This window comes from Callorhinus ursinus, unplaced genomic scaffold, assembly GCF_003265705.2.
Source record: "Callorhinus ursinus isolate GAN/ISIS: 27379988/994484 unplaced genomic scaffold, GSC_fseal_2.0 scaffold2, whole genome shotgun sequence".
NCBI lineage: Eukaryota > Metazoa > Chordata > Mammalia > Carnivora > Otariidae > Callorhinus > Callorhinus ursinus.
This window is the reverse complement of record NW_027397064.1, coordinates 99,809,075-99,818,100: the sequence shown is the minus strand read 5'-3', so window position 1 is coordinate 99,818,100 and position 9,026 is coordinate 99,809,075.

Sequence of the window (9,026 nt, the reverse complement as noted above, 5' to 3'; positions counted from 1 at the left end):
TCTCACCTGCCCACCCCTCCAGGTCGCTCCAGAGTCTCCAGAAAATGATTGCTTTGGAGGGAGCTGGGGAGTCTGATGTGCCTGGGGAAGGTGACCAAATCCTCCTGGTTTGCCTGGGGCTGCCCCAGTTTTAGCATCGAAAGTCCTGCATCCTGGAAAATCCCGCAGCTCTGGGCAAACTGGGACAGTTCCACTCTAGAGCCAGGGGCCTGGACAGAGGTAACTGTCTTGCATCAGACACCCAGGGGACCCCGTGCCAGGTCACAGGGCTCTGCTCTCCTTCCTCCATCCTCCCTCCCTGTGAGTCTGACCTCAGACATTTGAAATCCAGCTAGTGAGCACGGGCTGGGGGTGGGGGTGGGGGGGCGGTTCGGCCGAGCTGGGAGAGAGAAGCCAACCATACAGACCCCCAGCCCTCCCCTCGGCAGCTTCTAAGCCTGAAGTAGGCCTCAGCGTGTGGGAGGAGGGAGCAGGAGCTTAAAATCTAACACAGTTTAGAGTTTGATTGTTACACTGGCTTGGATATTTTAGTCACTGCAATGAGACTTGAAAGGGCCCAAAAGCATGATGGGAGGTTGGGGAGATGGTTCCCCGGGGACGGGTAAAGATGATTGCAGAGGGCAGTCTGCTTCGTGATTGCATGCTGCTGAGTCCGGCCCTTTCAATAACAGGGTTATAGGGTGGCGCGCTGGGGGCCCCGTCCAGGGCCTCCCTCCTGTCCTCCTCGACTTCTGCCTGAGGGGCAGGGGTGGGGGCCAAGAATCCGGGTCCCCTCACTGTCTCCTGTCCATCAGGCCCAGGGCAGGAGCCTTCCTCCACCCCAGAGTCAGCCTTCACAAACAGGGCATCCCAGCTCTCTAAACAGCCAGAGCCCATCCTTCCACTTCTCCCTTCCTCTGCCCCCCTCCCCCAGGCCAAGCAGCGACAGTAATAAATGATTGCTTGTGATGTATGCAAGGCACTTTAATAAGTCCTCTTAATGCACTGTCTTCTTTTGTCGTGATAACTTACCCGTGAGGTAGGCTAATCATTCTGACTTGTCAGAGGCTCGGCGAGGTTAAGGAACCAGCTCAGCTCCTAACTTGAAACTATCTCATTTTCATGCAAGGCCCATGGCCAGCTCAGGGTTCTGTTGGGACTCCCCTAGCTCAGCTGGGAGGCACATCTTCCTGCTGGGGCCTCCCTCCTGGAACTCGGAACGTGCTCTTGCTGGGAAATGCTACGATGAAGGGCTGCTTTGACTCTGGTGTGGTTGCTTACTGGTTAAGTCGGCCTTTGTGACCTGGCCTGGGGTTCTACCCACACTTGATCACGTGATTTCCTGGGAAGAAGACACATCCTGCGTTCTAAATAGCAAATCCCAAACACACTGTTAGAACTGCAGCTTATTTGTGAGTTAGGGAATGTCTGCCTGTAAACTGTTTTATTCTGGATGACAAGAAAACTAAGCTGGGCCCTTGGGTTTTACTATTGGGGTTGTTGGTTAAAATAACATAGAAGCAGTGGGGCTCTTCTGTTTGTCCTTCCTACAAGGGCATTGTCTGTCTGAATTACTAAATCTCTAACAAGAGTTTGCGGAAATGGTCTGATGAAAAGGTCTATCGTATATTGAGCAAAGCCTAAATGAAGAGTCAGGAGATGTGTGATCTTGGGCGAGTCCCTTTACCTCTCCAGGCAACTGCTTCTCAATCTGTGAAACAGGAGGGTTTCCATTAGAGTATTCCCAAGTTCCCTTTCTGGTCATAGATTCCACCAGATGCAGCCCCTCAGGTGCAGAATTACAAATGAGGGGGTCTGCTCCCAAATCTTGTTTCTTTCTTTGATTTCCTTTTGTAATTTTTTTTTTAAGCTCTTAGTGGTGGTGTTCTCCTCAAGCGACGGCATTAGAGAAAAAGAGAAAGTCAGGTTCTTTTGTGTTAAATGGAGCATTTAATGATGGATAAGCAAAAAGATGCATGATGGGTCTTTTTCTCACGTTGGGTGTTTGGCTAATAGATCAGAAGATCCTGGCATCCGAGTGACAACCTGCATTGAAAAGGGCAGAACTTGGCTTTCCTGCCCCACCAGCTGTGAGAGCTTGAAAGGGAAGCTATAGGGGGAATGCCTTTCATTTCCCCCTGGAAGCTGAGAGAACGCTCAGCTTCGCATTGCCAACTGTGTAATGTGGGCTTGCCTCTAAATGAAGCCTTTTTCCTTGGAAGCATTCCCTTTGGCACTCCCACCCCCTTGGAACAAAGCCTGATATAAAGTCTGGGTGCTACTCAAACCAAAGGATTCACTTAATAATGGCAGAAAGTCCTTGATGTCTTCAGAGGCTTTTTTTTTAAAAGCTAGGGTTTGGTTTGTCTGCTTGTTTGGTTTTGCCCTATCTCTTACAATGAAAATGGCTTAGGCCAAGGACACTCACAACAAAATGCTTCTGGGAAAAGAGATAAAAACAGAGGTTAACATTCAGGCCCAAGGAAAATAGAAATAGAAAATCAAGATCAGGTCAAAGAAGAGTTCAGATGGTGTGGACTATGAAGGCCATCTAGTTGTTACAGCTACAGTTCAGATTTAGCTAGCTAAAATTTCTTAGTGTCAAAGCAAGAATGGGCTCCACAGTTTGTTGCATAATTCTTCACTTTAGGGAAGAGAAAAAGGTTCCAGTTACTCAGAGGAATGTTCTTTTGTCCTTTCATTTAGCAAACATCTCTTAAATGCCCGCTATGTGCCCGGCACTCTTCAAGGTAATCAAAGATGAAAGGTTGCACTCAGCCCCTGGGAGCCCAATGGCTAAATGAGGCTGGATGTGCGCCTACCACATGTCAGTTACTGCGCATGTAATTATGCGCCTACTACATGTCAGTTACTGCGCATGTAATTATGTGCCTACTACATGTCAGGTACCATGCACGTAATTATGTATGTATTAAATGTCAGATGCCACACAATTAATTATGCACTACTATATGTTACACACTATGCTTTTTTTGTTTAATGTAATGCTCCTTTGCAAACACTCATTCAGGTAGACATTCTATTTCCTTTTTACAGATAAGAAAACAGGCTCTCGAAGTCAGCCCCACAACTGGTAAAGATCGAAGTTGGGATTCAAATCAAAGGCCATTTTCTCTTTTTATATGGCACTATACCGTTGCCTTGCTCCCTGACATCCATTATTCATTGCCCCTTCTCTTAACTAACAGAAACTCAACTTTGTTTAATTATTTACCATTCCTGAAAAAATAGTTTATGTGGGCTTAGGGACAATGACCCCATTTCGATTCTTCTTTTTTCTTAAAGATTTTATTTTTGCATAATCTCTACACCCAATGTGGGACTTGAACCTACAACCTCGAGGTCAAGAGTCACATGCTTCACTGACTAAGCCAGTCAGGTACCCACCCCATTTTCATTTCTTGGTGGCAGGGTGGGACGATTGATTAATCTTAACCAATCACAACAAACCCCTATGCTTGCCCGTGAGTGCCTTAAGAAGTTGGGGTTAGGGGCGCCTGGGTGGCTCAGTTGGTTAAGTGTCTGACTCTTGATTTGGGCTCAGGTCATGATCTCAAGGTCATAAGACCGAGACCCGCCTTGGACTCCACACCCAGCGTGGAGTCTGCTTGAGATTCTCTGTCTCCCTCTGCCTCTGCCCTTTGTCCCCACTCTCTCACTCTCTCTCTCAAAATAAATAAATGAAATCTTAAAAAAAAAAAAGAAGAAGAAGCTGGACTTAAACCAATCAATCTATGACATTCTCCTGGTGACTCTCTCAGGTCTAGTGTGATATAAGTGGGCACAATAAGACTGAAGGAAAGATGATCTATTCCATGATTGGGGGATAATCTTTTCCCTCCTTGCTAGAAATAAACTAGTAGGTCTATAGCTATCAGCAGCCTTTTTGTGACTGTGGGGGGAGGCTGACTATCCTGATATCAACTGTACTGACATCAACTTGTGCACTGCAATACAATCCCTCAGAGAGAAATACAAATCCCACCTGGAGTCAGTGTGGACCCCACAAGTTAAAAAGCACAGTTCCCCCACAAGACTTTCCCCACTTCAGATGGCAGCTGGCAAGTGGGGTCCCAGCCACTTGCATTTCTGACCAACTGGCTATAGATCTGGAGGTTCCCATGACACCCCTCAGTTTTAATAATTTGCTAGAATGACTCATAGAACTCAGGAAAGCACTATCCTTATGATTACAGTTTTTTTATATAAAGGATAAAAATCAGGAACACGGGGTAAGTTCTGGGAGGGTCCCAACTTTGGAGGACCTGTCCCCCCTCCCCCCATGGAATCAGAGTGCGTCACGCTCCTTGCACGTCAGAGTGTTCACCAACCAGGCAGTTCCACTGAACTTGAACTTCAGCATCTGGAGTTTTTACTGGGGTTTCTTTCCATGGGTAAGATTTATTAAATGTTGGCCACATGACTGAACTCAGTCTCCAACTCCCCTCACCTCCTTGGAGGTGGGGTTGGCTCAAAACCCTAACTCTCTTATCACATGGGTGGTCTTTCTGGTGACCGGCCCCCATCTCAGGCCACCTTGTTAGCGTAAACTCAGGTGGGATCCCAGGGGCTTATGAAAGACAAAGACAATCCTATCACCCAAGAAATCACAAGAGTTTTAGAAGGCCTGTGCCAGGAACCTAGGCCAAAGACCAGACACAGTCTTTATTACATGACACTTACGTTCAGACAAACTTCTTGGAGGAGAGCATTGATAGGAGAACAGGAGAGACACAAAGCTGGAGCTCTGGTTAAACTACATCTGGAGTCCACCGTAATTTGAATTCTATGAAATATGAAATAGTGCCTTTCTCACTGTTTTAGGCACTTTATCAGTTGTTTTTGTCACTTGCAGCTAACTGATCTTATATGTTATTACACTGTGAGCTGTAGCAAACAGAGAACCCATCTAAAAATAACATCTACAATACAACTTTTATTATTCCACGTAATGAAAAGTCTGCAGGTAAAACATTTTCAGAGTTTTTTTTTTTTTAAGTTTATTTATTTATTTGGGTAATCTCTACACCCAACATGGGGCTCAAACTCACAACCCTGAGATCAGGAGTCCTGTGCTCTCCAACTGAGCCAGCCAGGCACCCCTAGCCCCTAGAGTTTTCATTTTAACTCTGGCCTGGTATTAGGTGAGATGAGTAAGGTACTTGCCTTGGGGCAAGTAAATGTGTAAAATTTAAGGGGATGGGAAAAATTCAGTAATTAAAATAAATAGTATTTAATGCAATATTTTTAAAAATGAAAATACACACATTCATGATGGACAAGATATCAAACTTTTAAATAAAAGCAGGATCAGCATTACTTATTTTTCCTTTTGCCTCAGGCTTCCCTGTTGCTTAGTATGGTATTGATACTTTCCTATTTCACATTGTGATATTTTGTTCATTGTGGATTTTTTTAAAAGATTTTATTTATTTATTTGAGAGAGAGAGACAGAGACAGAGCACAGTGGGGGAGAGGGCAGAGGGAGAAGCAGATTCCCCGCTGAGCAGGGAGCCCAAAGCAGGGCTCGATCCCAGGACCCGGAGATCATGACCTGAGCTGAAGGCAGATGCTTAACTGACTGAGCCACCCAGGCACCCCTCATTGTAGATTTTTTTTTAAAGATTTTATTTATTTATTCGAGAGAGCACAAGTAGGGGGGAGAGACAGAGGGAGAGGGAGAAGCAGACTCCCAGCTGAGCAGGGAGCCCGATGTGGGACTCGATCCCAGGACCCTGGGATCATGACCTGAGCCGAAGGCAGACACTTAACCGACTGAGCCACCCAGGTGCCCCTCATTGCGGAGTTTTTGCATTAACTTTCATTTTCAAAATATTGCATTAAATATTTTTTATCTTGATTGCTGAGATTTCTGACACCCCCTTAAATTTTGCACCTCAGGTCAATGCTTCACTCACCTCACCCTTATCCCAGCCCTGTTTTCACTATTTCATCCTTGGAAGTTGATTTTAGACCTCAGATATTTCCCTTCATTGTTATAAAGCAACTGCTCCTATTCCAAGAACAACAACATCAAACAGAAGCAAAGGAATGTTTTTGTCTGTGCATCTTTTTCAGAAAAAAAGATTTTCCCAGAAGCCCCCAGCAGTCTTTCCTCATTGGTACCACATGCCCACATCCAAACCGATCCCTAACAGGACCGTGGAAAGCCCACGCTTGGCTTAGAGAAATTGCCGTCTGGGCCTGTGGAGAGCACATAGCCTTGTGGAGGCTGGATGCCTAATCAAGCTCAGGGCTTGATCTCAAAGAATATATGCTGTGTTAGTCAGTTTGGGCTGCCATAACAAAATCCCACAGACTGGCTAGTTTAAACAACAGAAGTTAATTCTCTCACAGTTCTGGAAACTGGAAGTCCAATATCAAGGTTCTGGCTGATTTGGTTTCTCGAGGAGACTCTCTAGGTTTTAGATAGCCACCTTCTCTCTGTGGTGTCACATGGTCTTTCCTAATTGTGCTGCTGGAGTGGGAGAGGGAAATCTCTCATGTCTCTTCTTGCAAGGACACTAATCCTATGGGGCCAGAGCCCCACCCCGATGACGTCATTTAACCTTAATTACTTCCCTGGAGACTCCATCTCCAAATACAGCCACACTGGGGGTTAGAGTTTCAACATACTAATTTGAGGGAGACACATTCAGTCCATAACACATGCTATATAAAGTTCAAACACAAGCCTCACTACCCTATGGTGTTAGAAGTCAGGAGGGGTGTCACCTCTGTTATTATCATGGGGTGGGGAGGGGAGGAGTGATCGGAAGGAGGCACAAGGCAGCTTCTGGGACACAAGTTACGTTCCATTTCTTAATCTGGGTTTTGGTTACACGGGCGTGCTTGCCATCAAGCTGTATGCTGTGGTTTGTGCATTTTTCTGCATGTAGATTGCAGTCGTGCTCCTCAAGTGTGGTCCCTGGCCAAGCAGCATCCACATCACCTGGGAGCTTGTGAGAACTACAGAGTCTCATGTTCCACCTACTGAATTAAAACTGCATTTTAATAAGACTGCTGGGTGATGCACTCACACATTGAAGTTTGGGAGATAACGATATTAAATGTCAGTTTTAAAACTGCTTTTACGGGGGCGCCCAAATGGCTCAGTTGGTTGAACGTCTGACTCTTGGTTTCGGCTCAGGTCATGATCTTATGGGTTGTGGGATCGAGCCCCACGCCGCACTCCTTGCTTCGTGGGGAGTCTGCGTGAGTCTCTTCCTCTGCCCCTCCCCCATGCTCACTCTCTCTCTCTCTCTCTCTCTCTCTAAAAATGAATGGATAAATCTTAAAAAAAAAAGCTGCTTTTACAGAAAATACCAGAGCTTTGCCAGCAGTGAAACAGGTGTGGGAGAATGGGCTTGGGCAGAAAACAAACAGCAATGGCCTTCCGTTTGATACACGTGCTGACTCTCGGGCTAAATGATAAACTCTTTACAGCAACGAACTGCACCTGGTTCCTTTCCGCCCCTCCACAGGGCTCCCAAAGTGTTACTTACCCTTCCCTATTCAGTGGCAATTTTCCCTACTATTTCTCGCCCTATCTGGATCTGTTCTTCACTTCCCTCTGTCTTAGTCCATTCGGGGCTGCTGTAACAAAAAGACCTCAGACGTGATGATTTAAACAGCCAACATGCATTCCTCACAGTTCTGGAGGTTGGAAGTCCAAGATCAAGGCGCTGGCAGACTCTGTGTCTAATGAGCGCCTGCTTCCTGATTCATAAAGGGCCGTCCTCGCGTGGTGGAAGGGGCAAGCTAGCTCTATGCGGTCCCTTGTATAAGGGCACGAATCCCATTCATGAGGGCTTTCCCCTCATGACCTAATCACTGCCAAAGGCCCCCCACTCTTAATACCATCACACTGGGGATTAGGTTTCAATGCGTGGATTTGGGGGTGTGTGGGGACACAAACATTCAGTCCATAGCACCTTCCTCAACTCTTCACAATCAATTTTTCTGTACCCTTTCTGGGGGCTCAGACAGCAACCGGAGACTCAAGACATCCTGGACGCTGACCTGTTCTTGTAGCAAGGATAGCATGGAAGTAGGGAGACAGATGGCAATTCCTTTGAAATGTGACCCCCATTCCTTCGATAATAGCAAAGAATTCTCCAGAGACTTTGGGGAGCCTATAAGAAAATCTTACAGGTGAGAAACATCAAAGCCAAAGGCCCCAGGTAACCCTTCCCGTTGACTGTAACCAAGCACTTGCTCACCTCAGCTGAAGCCACCAGATTGAAAACAGAGCCCTGGTCCCTGGTTAAATTGCTCATCTCAGGGCAGGTTGTGGGGGAGGGGATGTCTCTGGAGGTGGGTGTGTGCTGCCACATGTGGCTAAATCTTTCACCCACATGAATGGGGGGTGGGTGGTAACAACTCAAAATCTACATCCACCTAACTGGTTCCAGAAACGCCACTTTGTAAGGGATGTTGCTTTTGCAAAAATACAAGTTTTGACAAAAGGAACATAAACTGGGATTCTAAACTCCAGAAACATGGGCATTTTAGGAACTGCACAGTTTATTCCTTTTGCTCTGATTTAAGATAAAAATTCTGCGTATGACTCCTGCCTACAATTTAAGCTCTCTCAGACCCATTTGGGACATCCCCCCCACCCCACGTTGGTGCTGAAGAGTCCCCAGCAACAGCTGTAGGAAATACTCAGATTTAGCCAGGCAGGCAGGAGCACAGAAAGAGGCTTCTAGTAATATGTATCAGGCACACCCTCCTTTTAAAGTCTTAGGTTAGGGGGCACCTGGGTGGCTTAGTGGGTTAAGCTTTTGGCTCAGGTCTTGATCCCAGGGTCCTGGGATCAAGCCCCGGGTCAGGCTCCCTGCTCGGTGTGGAGTCTGCTTCTCCCTCTCCCTCTGCTGCTCCCCCAGCTTGTGCTCTCTCCCATTCTCTCTGCAAGTAAAATAAATAAAATCTTTAAAAATAACTAACTAACTAAATAAATAAAGTCTTAAGTCAGGGGCAAAGATCAGCACTGGGGCCACTTGGAGAGGTTCCAGACAAAAAGG